We start from the raw sequence: 13,705 nt of genomic DNA, 5'->3' as shown, positions 1-13,705 counted from the left end.
CTCCTATTTCTTATGTTCTTAATGGATTTAGTTCCAAACTGAAATGTTATTTTACTTGATAGAAAATAACTTTCTTTTATGTTTAACCCTAAAATGTCATGCCCTAAAATGGTATTTAAATCACAGATGAAATGGTGTCTATTTGGTTTATCTCCAGTGATTTATTTTAAAGTTTGTTGTATTGAATGGTTACACACCACCACTAACAACTGCCACTCCCACCCACATTTACATTTGGGATTGCAGGCCAATAACTTTTCCTGAGGCACTAACTTACTTTAGAAAGCATTTGTTATAATCTTCGTCGCTGCAGTTTTGGCCACACTCTCATTCTCTCCCCCCACTTCACCAATGTTCACCGTCACTGTCACACGGGTATGGTAGTATCGTGGTTACGTTACTGGACTAATAATCCAGAGACGTGAGTTCAAATCCCACCATGGTGGCTGGGGAATTTATATTCAATTAAAAAAATCTAGAATTTAAAAAAAATATCAACCTACCTGATTGTCAAACCCAACTGGTTGACTAATGTCCATTAGGGAAGGAAATCTGCCATCCATACCTGGGCTGGCCTATACATAGAAACTTAGAAAATAGGTGCAGGAGTAGGCCATTCGGCCCTTCGAGCCTGCACCACCATTCAATAAGATCATGGCTGATCATTCACCTCAGTACCCCTTTCCTGCTTGCTCTCCATACCCCTTGATCCCTTTAGCCGTAAGTGCCATATCTAACTCCCTCTTGAATATATCCAATGAACTGGCATCAACAACTCCCTGCGGTAGAGAATTCCACAGGTTAACAACTCTCTGAGTGAAGAAGTTTTGCCTCATCTCAGTCCTAAATGGCTTACCCCTTATCCTTAGACTGTGTCCCCTGGTTCTGGACTTCCCCAACATCGGGAACATTCTTCCTGCATCTAACCCGTCCAGTCCCGTCAGAATTTTATATGTTTCCATGAAATCCCCTCTCATCCTTCTAAACTCCAGTGAATACAGGCCCAGTCGATCCAGTCTCTCCTCATATGTCAGTCCTGCCATCCTGGAACGCAGTCTGGTGAACCTTCGCTGCACTCCCTCAATAGCAAGAACGTCCTTCATCAGATTAGGAGACCAAAACTGAACACAATATTCCAGGTGAGTCCTCACCAAGACCCTGTACAACTGCAGTAAGACCTCCCTGCTCCTATACTCAAATCCCCTAACTATGAAGGCCAACATACCATTTGCCTTCTTCACCACCTGCTGTACCTGCATGCCAACTTTCAATGACTGATGTACCATGACACCCAGGTCTCGTTACACCTCCCATTTTCCTAATCCGCCGCCATTCAGATACTATTCTGCCTTCTTGTTTTTGCCACCAAAGTGGATAACCTCACATTTATCCACATTATACTGCATCTGCCATGCATTTGCCCACTCACCTAACCTGTCCAAGTCACCCTGCAGCCTCTTAGCATCCTCCTCACAGATCACATCGCCACTCAGCTTAGTGTCATCTGCAAACTTGGAGATATTACACTCAATTCCTTCATCCAAATCATTGATGTATATTGTAAATAGCTGGGGTCTCAGCTATATGTGACTCCAGTAACGTGTTTAGCCTAGCAAGCCACTCAGTTGTATCAAACCGCTACAACAAAATCAGCACCTTGGGAGTACTCTCACCACACGGACTGCAGCGGTGCAAGAAGGTGGCTCACCACCACCTTCTCGGGGGCAATTATGGATTGGCAATAAATGCCGGCCTTGCAGCAACGCCTACATCCCGTAAATGAATAAAATATATTTCTCGCCTAGTGCATCAGCTCCCTGAATCTAGAGACACTTTTTCACTCACCGAACTGCCCCTCGACCTCTGTTGTCACCATCTCTTGCTTGACGTACAATCACTGCATTCCAAAAAGTAACTCACTGCGTGAAGGGCTTTGAGACGTTCCAATGATGTGATAAGGTACTATGTAAATGCAACGATTATTCATTTCCTTAATCCCCCTTCATGTTCTCTCACAGTGTCTTGTGTTTCCCTTCAAGCTGAAAGTGCACAGCTCTGTACGGATCCAAGTGCACCCATTCCCAGGAGACCCATATTGTATGTTAACCACTTCCTAAAGTACTCATTTATTTGCATTTCTCACATCTTCTGGCATACACGTGATAGATATCAGATGCACGAGTCCAGTGGCCAGCATCTGTCTGCCACCAGTCTTGGTTGGGATGTTCGGGTGGCATGCCATGTTGTGGTGTGATGCTCCTTCTCTAGGAGATAGGTGGTGGTGTTGCAAGAGCGCATTCTCTCAAACAGTCCTGGATCTAAATCTGATAGCTGCCATTTGTTCAGATTCTCTATTCTCTCATCTTTCCCCCCCGCCCTCCCCCTTCCCCCCTTCTCACAATAAGAGTGCTATTTGCTGGTGTCAATCTTGCATACCAATACTGCTGGAGGAGAAACTAAGGTTAGCAATTGCACTGATAACAATCCTGGGCAACTTTTGGGTGGAGATGCTGACCCCTTATCAGAGCTAGGATGCCACATAGAATCATAGAAATTCACAGCATGGAAGGAGGCCATATCGGCCCATCGTGTCCGCGCCAGCTGACAAAGAGCTATCCAGCCTAATCCCACATTCCAGCTCTTGGCCTGTCGCCCTGTAGGTTACGGCACTTCAAGTGCACATCCAAGTACTTTTTAAATGTGGTGAGGGTTTCTGCCTCTATCACCCTTTCAGGCAATGAGGTCCAGACCCCCACCGCCCTCTGGGTGAAAACGTTACCCCTCAAATCCCCTCTAAACCACCCCCCAATTACCTTAAATCACATGCCAGCGAACGTCTCCTGCAAGGTAACCCATGGGGAAAACATCCGGAATAAAAATCTAAATTGAAATTAGAACTCCTGCTAGACCAATGGTGTAATGGTTAGTATGCTCCGATAGTCAAATCCCTGCCCTGCTTCGTTACCGTGGTAATCAAATCCACCCGATCCCACTCACATTTTTTAGCAGCTCCCAGTTAAGACTCCTGGGACCAGCACATCTCTGCCTGAGGGAATGGGAAGCCTTTACATGGCGTCTCACCTTCTGTTGCGTGACTACATTCCGGGGCAGTGGCATGTGGTAGCGAGATCCACAACTCCCTTGCCCACCCTGCCAAGCTGAAAGAAGATGAGAGGGAATGAGAGCCTGTGATGCGGGGATACAATCACATCGATTGGACAACATCCACAGTGTCTTCCAGTTACTGTCATTGCTTGCACACATACCCCTCTTTCTGAAATACTAATATTTTATTTTCAGTTACTATGTCTCTGCAACAAAGTATTAACTAATACTATGCCATTAAGGGTTCATTATTTAATTTATTTTTATTTATATATAAAGAATTTTATATTTAACGGTGCACATTATATAGGATATTTTTATGCAAAAATGCAGATTTAGGGGAAGACAATGTTAGATTTTCAGATTATCGTATTGCAAATAAAATATTTGTCAAATATTTACGAGTACTTTTAAATTATTGTTCCCCTCCCTTTCAAAAGGGAATTGGATAAATACTTGAAGGGGAGTGTAATGTATTTTCTTTATGGGTTCTTTGCTTAAGAATTCACAGCAACATATTGCTATTAAGAACTAGTTTGTTTATTAGCAAAAGATTCAACAATCACACTACACATTACCAGTTCATCCACTAGGCTCACAATCACCTGCCTCATCGTGGATCCCCCGAACCCAACTGGCTGGGGTTTTATTGAGTCTTGTGAACATCACGTGACATAAGAACATAAGAACATAAGAAATAGGAGCAGAAGTGGGCCACACGGCCCCTCGAGCCTGCTCCGCCATTCAATAAGATCATGGCTGATCTGATCATGGACTCAGCTCTACTTCCTTGCCTGCTCCCCATAACCCCTTATCCCCTTATCGTTTAAGAAACTGTCTATTTCTGTCTTAAATTTATTCAATGTCCCAGCTTCCACAGATCTCTGAGGCAACGAATTCCACAGATTTATAACCCTCTGAAAGAAGAAATTTCTCCTCATCTCAGTTTTAAATAGGTGGCGCCTTATTCTAAGATCATGCCCTCTAGTTCTAGCCTCCCCCACCAGTGGAAACATCCTCTCTGCATTCACCTTGTCAAGCCCCCTCATAATCTTATACGTTTCAATAAGATCACCTCTCATTCATCTGAATTCCAATGAGTAGAGGCCTAACCTACTCAATCTTTCCTCATAAGTCAACCCATCATCCCCGGAATCAACCTAGTGAACCTTCTCTGAACTGCCTCCAAAGCAAGCACATCCCTTCGTAAATATGGAAACCAAAACTGCATGCAGTATTACAGGTGTGGAATTACCAATACCTTGCACAGCTGTAACAAGATTTCCCTGCTTTTATACTCCATCCCCTTTGTAATAAAAGCCAAGATTCCATTGGCCTTCCTGATCACTTGCTGTATCTGAATACTATCCTTCTGTGCTTCATGCACAAGTACCCCCACGTCCTGCTGTACTGCATTATTTGCAATCTTTCTCCATTTAAATAATAACTTGCTCTTTGATTTTTTTCTGCCGAAGTGCATGACCTCACACTTTCCAACATTATATTTCATCTGCCAAATTTTTGCCCGCTCACTTTGTGTCTATGTCCTTTTGCAGATTTTTTGTGTCCTCCTCACACATTGCTTTTCCTCCCATCTTTGTATCGTCAGCAAACTTGGCTACGTTACACTCGGTCCCTTCTTCCAAGTTGTTAATATAGATTGTAAATAGTTGGGGTCCCAGCACTGATCCCTGCGGCACCCCACTCGTTACCAGAGAATGAACCATTTATTCCGACTCTTTGTTTTCTGTTTGTTAGCCAATTTTCTATCCATGCTAATATATTACCGCCAACCCCGTGAACTTTTATTTTGTGTAGTAACCTTTTGTGTGGCACCTTGCCAAATGCCTTCTGGAAGTCCAAATACACCACATCCACTGGTTCCCCTTTATCCACCCTGTTCGTTACATCCTCAAAGAATTCCAGCAAATTTATCAAACATAACTTCCCCTTCATAAATCCATGCTGATTCTACCTGACCAAATTTTGCTTTTCCAAATGTCCTGTTACTGCTTCTTTAATAATGGACTGCAACATTTTCCCAACCACAGATGTTAGGCTAACTGGTCTATAGTTTCCTGCTTTTTGTCTGCCTCCTTTTTTAAATAGGGGAGTTACATTTGCAGTTTTCCAATCTGCTGGGACCTCCCCAGAATCCAATGAATTTTGGTAAATTACAGCCAAAGCATCCACAATCCCTGCTGCTACTTCTCTTAAGATCCTAGGATGCAAGCCATCAGGTCCAGGGGATTTATCTGCCTTTAGTCCCATTATCTTACTGAGTACCACCTCTTTAGTGATTGTGATTGTGTTAAGTTCCTCCCGCCCCTGCCCCTCCCCCTCCCCCACCAGCTATAGCCCCTGGACTATCCACTGTCGGAATATTGTTAGTGTCCTCTACTGTAAAGACTGATACAAAATACTTGTTTTGAGTTTTTGCCATCTCCATATTCCCCATTACTAATTCCCCGGTCTCGTCCTCTAAGGGACCAACATTTACTTTAGCCACTCTTTTCCTTTTTATATACTGATAGAAACTGACTGGCTAGGCCACTCCCAACTCAACAGCTCTACAAACCTATGAACTTACTCACGGGAACATACATTACAGGGAGAAAATTGCCAGACTGCGGGGAAAGAACAGGGGAGTGGGACTAATTGGATAGCACTTTCAGAGAGCCAGCACAGGCATGATGGGCTGAATGGCCTCCTTCTTTGCTGTATCATTCCATGATATGATTTCCCCCCTATTTGCCTGGATTCAGTAAAACCTGTTCTAGTACTGGGCTGATCATCAATATTATTCACCTGAGAAGGGCAGATCAGATGTCAGACTGCTGAACAATGAGTTGGAATCCAAATCAGGAGCCAAAGATCACGTCTGATGCAGCAAACCATTCAGTCAAATCAAAGTCAGGTGCAGGAGAGTTAAACAGGAGCTCAGTCCTGGAGAATGTACCAGCCCTAGCAGCATCGCTGTCTCCCCTCTCCACACACAATGCCATTCCCCTTGTTCATCTGTTTCCACTAACCCTTGCCAACCAATGTTGTCCAACGCAAGTGGGCATCGCGCAGATCCATAAGAAGAAGTCAAAGTCAGACCCCACTATCTACAAACCAGGCCTGTGGTGTCGATAAGGTGAAAGGTCATGGAAACCATGATGACTGGAAATCGATTGCAACATCTCCATCACAGTAACAGGACGCACTCGTTGGATCTTAGCAGTACATTTAGGGGACAAAGCAAACAAAAACAACTTGTATTTATATCGCGCCTTTAATGTAGTGAAGCATCCCAAGGCGCTTCACAGGAGTGTTATGAGGTAAAACAAAGTTTGCAACAGTGCATGCATTTCACACAAAGGCACATAATCGTATAGTTCAAAATAAAAGTGGCAAAAAAGTGGAAAGTGGGTTGAGCGAGCAAGGCGGCCATCCTGCCACCGAACTCCCACCGCTGCTGCTCCTGTGCGGACACTAGACGGCGAGCAAGAGGAGCATGGGACGGATTTTCCGACCCATTTCCCCCGCCCACCTTCCTCAGGGGTGGGCGGACATTTTATCTTCCTCACTGTAGTGCACCTGAAATCAGGGCCTGAGCAGTGCAGGGATCCCAAACCTGTGCACGCCACCACCCACCCCCCCCCCCCGCCCCTTCTGGGACACCACACTTTGATGCCCCATCACACACTGCGCTAAAGATTGGTTTGTGCCAGCCTAAACTGGACACCCGAGGAGGGCGAAATTGCCCCGCGCCCCGTTTGGGGCGCATCATTTGAATTATATGAACAGTTATCGCCTGGCGCAAAGTAAATGTAAGTGACCCGGAATTCGGGTCTTTAACTCTGAAAAATGTCTGGGGCACGCGGGACTGAGGCGTGGTGATGTGAGTCAGTATACCGCGGACGTGCCGTGTCGTGCTGATGTGTCACAATGTCCCTCCCCTTCAATTAAAGGAGCGGGCCATTGCGCACTCTGCAATCCCACCCAAAGCGGAGTGCCGGGCTACAGGGCAGTGGCCCGGTCGAGGCAAGGGTTGCCATTGTCGGACCAACAGACACATACGGCATTCTGCCGAGCAAATTGCCTCTCCTTTAAGGACAGCCCTGGCGATGACCCGCGAAGCCGGCAGTGACAGTGACCGGCGCCATCCTGGCCGACTGCGAGGAAATTCCCCCTGCGGGGCGCAAAGAGGTCAGCGCGAGGGTCGAGGGGTCAGCGGTGAGGGGTCGGCGTGCACGGCCATTGCGTCATCGCCGTGCGCGTGCCTTCCCGGGGGTGCAAATCGCGGGGCGCGGCATTAATGGCACAGCGCCTCCCAAACCTCTGGGGCAATTTCCCCGGAGGCGCTGTCGACCCCTTCCCCCGGGCGATAACCCCCACCCCACCCCCCCACCCCGGAAACGCTAATGGCGCTACAAAAAAAGGCCAATTTTGCCCCCAGGGAATGTTCCCTGCACTGGAACGGGTATTCCCGAGGCCAGCCAATCAGACCGGCGAGTTGCGGACACCTGATGAGCATTGGCAGGCAGCTCGCCGGTGAAGACCATTTGAGTTTTGAGCCGTTGCGTTAGCAGCAGCGGCCCTTGGGTAGATCTTGGAGTGGTCGGGGGGGGGGGGGAGGGAAACGGGAGCGAGGAGGAAGACTGGGAGAATGGCAAACAATCGGGAGCGGGTGGGTGTGAATATTGGCAGCAGCCCAAAGTTTTAACGTAGGACCAGAAGGAGCAGTCCTGCACCTCTCGGACCCATATTCAGGTAAGTATTTCTTTGGTGGAGGCCTGCAAAGGGCCGCCTGTCAGGCCGTATGTTTTTCCTGAATGCAGCCAGCCTGGGGTAAAGAAAGACTTCCATTTATATAGCGCCTTTCATGACCACCGGACGACCCAAAGCGCTTTACAGCTATTGAAGATATTTTGGAGTGTAGTCACAGTTGCAATGTAGGAAGCACAGCAGTCAATTCGCGCTCAGTGTTGCATCTCATTTTACATCTCATCTGAAAGACGGCACCTCTGACAGTGCAGCGCTCCCCCAGTTCTGCACTGGAGTGTCAGCCTAGATTTTTGTGCTCAAGTCTCTGGAGTGGGATTTGAAACCGCAGCCTTCTGAGTCAGAGGTGAGAGTGCCATTGGCTGACACAGGGTAAGGCAAAATGGTGAAGGGGACCTCAAACAAGAATTTGACCCCTTAATTGCAAATGCAGAGGGCCTAACTACTGTTTCAGGCACAGGCCTCGGACGCCTATACCAATATAGCAGGTGGCGCACTTCCGGCTCACCATATTGATATAGGCAGCGTCGAATTTCTAGGCCACTGTATCCCCACACCAACAAACTCAAATAAATTTATCTTTAAAACCATAAGTAAAAGCAATTTGCAACTCGAGGAGATGAACAAAATAAACCTGTAGTTTCATTCTCGACTAAAGAGGACAATTTTTGGCCTTTACTTCCTTTAACCGTGGGGCCAAATAACAGAACAAAAATGAAATGTCTTCAATATACTTCTTCTACCAGTTGGTGGCAATGTTGTACAATGTAAATTTGCTTTGTCATGAGTTCATTACTAACTCGTTGCCTATTTTTTTTAAACTGATAGAAGATCTGTTGGATTGCCTGAGTGCCACTCACAAAAAGGTCCCCTCAAACTGAGGAAGCACCACTAATATAATTAAACATAAAATCTAATTGGTGTCGGTGAGACACTCTCTGCATTTGATGTGCAGTGGGGCCGATTGTTTTCATAAAATGTTGACATCCTGAATTGTTTGCTGCCCGCTATGTTCCCAATGGCCTAGTGGCTAAAGGCTTGACCTGATGTGATATTGAGCCAAACAGAGCCAAAAGGTCTAAAGAGCAACTTCTGGTCTGTACTGTGTTAGCTAAGCTCAACCGGTGCAACAAATGGCACTCTCTAGCTGTGTCAGCCGTGGCTCAGTGGGTCACACACTTGCCTCTGAGTCAGAAGGTTATGGGTTTAAGTCCCACTCCAGAGACTTGAGCACAAAAATCTAGGCTGACACTCCAGTGCAGTGCTGAGGGAGTGCTGCACTGTCGGAGGTGCTGTCTTTCGAATGAGACGTTAACCTGAGGCCTCATGTGCCCTCTCAGGTGGATGTAAAAAATTCCCATGGCACTATTTCAAAGAAGAGCAGGGGAGTTGTTCCCGGTGTCCTGGCCAAAATGTATCCCTTTGTTTTAATTGACTTTTGTGCTCCATTGCTTCACACTGCCAGTGCTTCGTGATGAGGTCAAATTTCAAATTTGCGTTACAAGGTATGGTGAAAGCTGATACTATAACATTTAGCTATTTTTATCCACTTGACATTAAACCGAGGCCCAGTCTGCTCTCTCAGGCGGACGTAAAAGACCCATGGCTCTGTATCGACAAAGAACAGGGATGTTCTCCCCGGTATCTTGACCAATATTTATCCCTCAATCAACATCACTAAAGCAAATCATCTGGTCATTATCGCATTGCTGTTTGTGGGAGCTTGCTGTGCGCATGTTGACTGCATTACAACAGTGACTACACTTCACAAGTACTTAATTGGCTTTAGGATGTGGTGAAAGGCGCGATATAAATGCAAGTCTTTTTATCCTTTTCAAGCGACGCGAGAATGACCATCCATCTGAGAAAAGGCTTTTGTCTTGTATCATGTCCGGGAGTGTGAAAGAGCTACAAGCGGAGCCTCCACAGATTGCTGAGACCCTAAACATCTGCCTTTTTCTTCACATGTCATTACAGTGGGTGGGATATCATTTGCATTCCAGTTCAACTACAACACAATCATCACTTTTATCATCTGAAGAAAAATGTATTGATTGCATTATAATGAAATGATATTCCATTGTTCAATTCTTCACTGTTCTTTGCCAATAAACAAATACAATACAAATGATACATTTTGAAGGGTATTCTTGTTGGAAATAAGGGCTCAAGCAGATTGCGGACAAATGGGGTCGGAATTGCCCTCAGTGGGAAATTGGGGAGTGCAATTCAAATAATCAGAAAGTTTTCCGCCTGGTAGGAGTCAGAGGGAATTGCCGGAAAATGTGTCTCTTTACCTCTGACACCATGTCCCAGCGCGTTGGGGTGCTGTTTGAGGTGGTATAGCAGCAGGGTCGGGTATGGAGGGGGGCAGTGGTCAGCGCGGTGATAATGATGTCAGCGGGGTGCGGGCGTGCTGCGTCGCGTTGACGCGTCGCAATGTCCCTCCCCTTCACTTAAAGGGGCGGGGGACTGTGAGGCCTACATCGAGCGCACTGGGCCACCAGGGAGAGGTTCGGCCAGGACAGAGGCCTGATACACAAGAGGGGGGGCGCCGGGCTGCCGGGTCAACTGCAGAGTCAGCCAACAATTGAAACAAAATGGCGGCTGCGGCGGTGCGCTCTCCCCTTTAAGGGCGGCCACACGGCCCAGCCATCGGCAGCTTCCCGACTCTCGACGCTGTCGGTGGCACCGACCGGTGGCGAACCCTTTTCCGCCCCGTGGAGGACACTGCCCCACAGGGGGCGCGGATGTTGCCGGTCGGTAAGGGGTCGGCGCGCGGCCGACAACGGGTCAGCACACCGGGCGGTGCGGAAACATGGGGCACGGTGGAAACCCGTTTCCACCGCTCCCGGCCCGGGGGCAAATCCGCCACCTGCCCCCAGGTGGAAAGGCCTTACCACCCCGTTACTGCCCCGTTACTGCGGTAACGGGCCTTAAAGAAGGGGGCAATTTCCCTCTCACCAATGAGGATGCTGGTGTTAATTAGTAAGGCCTGTGAGTCAATTATTTACTGTGCTTTCAGAGAAAGCATATCCATGAAACGCTCTGTACACTGAAGAGGAACAGCAGCAAATACTTCCACGTCTGAAATAGGATCAGAAAATGTTAGAAATGTACAATGAGTCGGTCAGTGTCGGTAAACGGGAACGACAGGTTACGATATTCTGGATGTGTAACCTTCATCAAAACAGATAAAGGGTTTGGCACCCGAAGTGCTAACTTGCCATTTCTCTTTGAAAATGCTTACTGTGCAATTCCAGCACTCTCTGTTTTCATTTGCAACATCAGCAGCACTGACATCGAAAGTTGATACTTACTATCCTGTTTGGTCCAGTAGCTGTGAAAAGAAAAGAATTCAACATGTTTTTATGACATTCTTTTGACTGCATGGGCAGGGGTGATTTCCTCCATTATCTCTGCTCCTTAACAAAATGCAATGTCTCAAGCGGGGATATAGCGCCACGGAATTAATTCGACCATCAAGTCTGCACTGCTTTATGTCTCCGAGTCAGAAGGTTGTGGGTTCAAGTCCCACTCCAAGGATGTGAGCACAAAATCTAGGCTGACACTCCAGTGCAGTGCTGAGGGAGTGCTGCACTGTCAGAGATGCTGTCTTTGGGTTAAAACGTTAAACCGAGGCCCTGTCTGCTCTCTCAGTTGGATGTAAAAGATCCCACGGCACTATTTCAAAGATGAGCAGGGAGTTATCCCTGGTGTCTTGGCCAATATTTATCCCTTAACCAACATAACAAAAACAGATTATCTAATCATTATCACATTGCTGTTTGTGGGAGCTTGCTTTGCGCAAATTGACTGCCACATTTCCTACATTACAACAGTGACTATACTCCAAAATGCACTTTTTTGGCTGTAAAGTGCTTTGGGGTGTCCTGAAGACTTGAAAAGTGATGTATAAATGCAAGTATTTCTTTTGGTACAATTCTAAAGGGTGTGCATGAACAAAGAGACCTGGTAGTATATGTACACAAATCATTGAAGTTGGCAGGGCATGTTTAGAAAGCAGTTAAAAAAGCATAAGGGATCCTGAGCTTCATAAATGGAGGCATTGAGTACAAAAGCAAGGAAGTTATGATGAATCTATATAAAACACTGGCAGTACAGAAGGATCTGGAGGTCCTTGTGCATGAAACACAAAAAGTTAGTATGCAGGTACAGCAAGTAATCAGGAAGGCAAATGGAATGTTGACCTTTATTGCAAGGCGGATAGAGTATGAAAGCAGGGAAGTCCTGCTACAAATGTACAGGGTATTGGTGAGGCCACACCTAGAGTACTGCGTACAGTTTTGCTCTCCGTATTTAAGGAAGGATATACTTGCATTGGAGGATGTACAGAGAAGGTTCACTAGGTTGAGTCCGGAGATGAGCGGGTTGAATTATGATGATAGATGGGCCTATACTCATTGGAGTTCAGAAGAATGAGAGGTGATCTTATCGAAACATATAAGATAATGAGGGGGGCTCGACAAGGTGGATGAAGAGAGGATATTTCCACTCATAGGGGAAACTAAGACGAGGGGACATAGGGCTAGATTTTCCACTTTTGTGCTATCGCCTAAAAATGGGCGATATTTCCGGCGTGGGCGGTAAAAAAGGGTTTTCAGATCGCCGGCTTCTTGCCCATTCTCAAAGCACCTAGTCTTCATTTTTTAAAATGGGCATTGCCGTGAATGATGTGAAATGGGCGGTAGCGTTAAATCACGCTAACCTTCTGCCGTAAAGTGTCGCCATCCTTAGCAATGGCATGGCAACGCTCAATTCCTGCGATTCAGGAGGTCAAGGGTCATCATGACATGTGCAGAAGAGGAGACAGAGAGAGAGGGAGCTCAGAGGGACTGAAGGCATGTCTGGGTGTGGTGTGGCTGCTTTGGGAGGAGGGAAGGAGACTTTAGAGCTTCACAGCGAGTAGGCAAACAAAAATTAGCTGTTACCAGCCACATATTTGCCCAAATTTGGCCTATAATGGAGGGAGATGAGGAGGCATCATAGCACGCTGTGGAGACTGATGCTGGAGAGAGCAGTCAGGTGGGATAGGAGCACATTGGAGGGCGCAAAAGAGCCAGGAGGTTCTCGGATGAGGAAAATGCCTCCCTCCTGCAGGAGATCGAGTTAAGTTGGGGTGATTTGACACAGGGAGGGCGTGGGAAGCCCAGCGCAAAGGCCTACCAGAAGATATGGACCGAGAGAGCGGAGGTGGTCTCGCCGGCGACCAATGAGGTTCGTGAGGGCAACCAATGCCACAAACGATGGAACGACCTTGTGGGATCTGCAAGAGTAAGTATTACATTGATTTACATGTACTTATATATTTATATAATTTGATTTGTAACAGTCATGAGTGACTATCAGCAGATGTGAGCTCTTTCAATTTTACTGGCAATGTTTTACTCAAAGCCTGCGGTAACGGTGCACGTCTTTATGTAAAGAATGATAATTATCATCATAATCGATGACATCTGTCGGTCATGTGTTGTATCAGTCTCCGTGACAGTATCCAGCAATGATACCACACAATGATCTCATGCCATGTCGTCCTGTCACCTTTTACAGAAGAAGCTATCAACGATGAGGTCCGTGCAGAAGAGAACGGGTGCGGGGGCCACTAATCACCAGCGACATCACTGAGATGGAAGAGCGGGTGCTCGCACTCATGGGGATGCACCCCCGGACAGCCACGGACGCATCTGCAGACCCTGAAGTGAGTAAAGCTTACACCATTGCGTAATGTAAAGTCAATAGATGCCACACCCAGTCATATATCAAACAATCATATATGATAAATGATTTCTAAAATTGTCATAGAAATAAT

The sequence above is a fragment of the Pristiophorus japonicus genome, chromosome 17 (genome assembly GCF_044704955.1).
Source record: "Pristiophorus japonicus isolate sPriJap1 chromosome 17, sPriJap1.hap1, whole genome shotgun sequence".
Classification (NCBI taxonomy): domain Eukaryota; kingdom Metazoa; phylum Chordata; class Chondrichthyes; family Pristiophoridae; genus Pristiophorus; species Pristiophorus japonicus.
Note: the sequence above shows the minus strand (reverse complement) of the source record.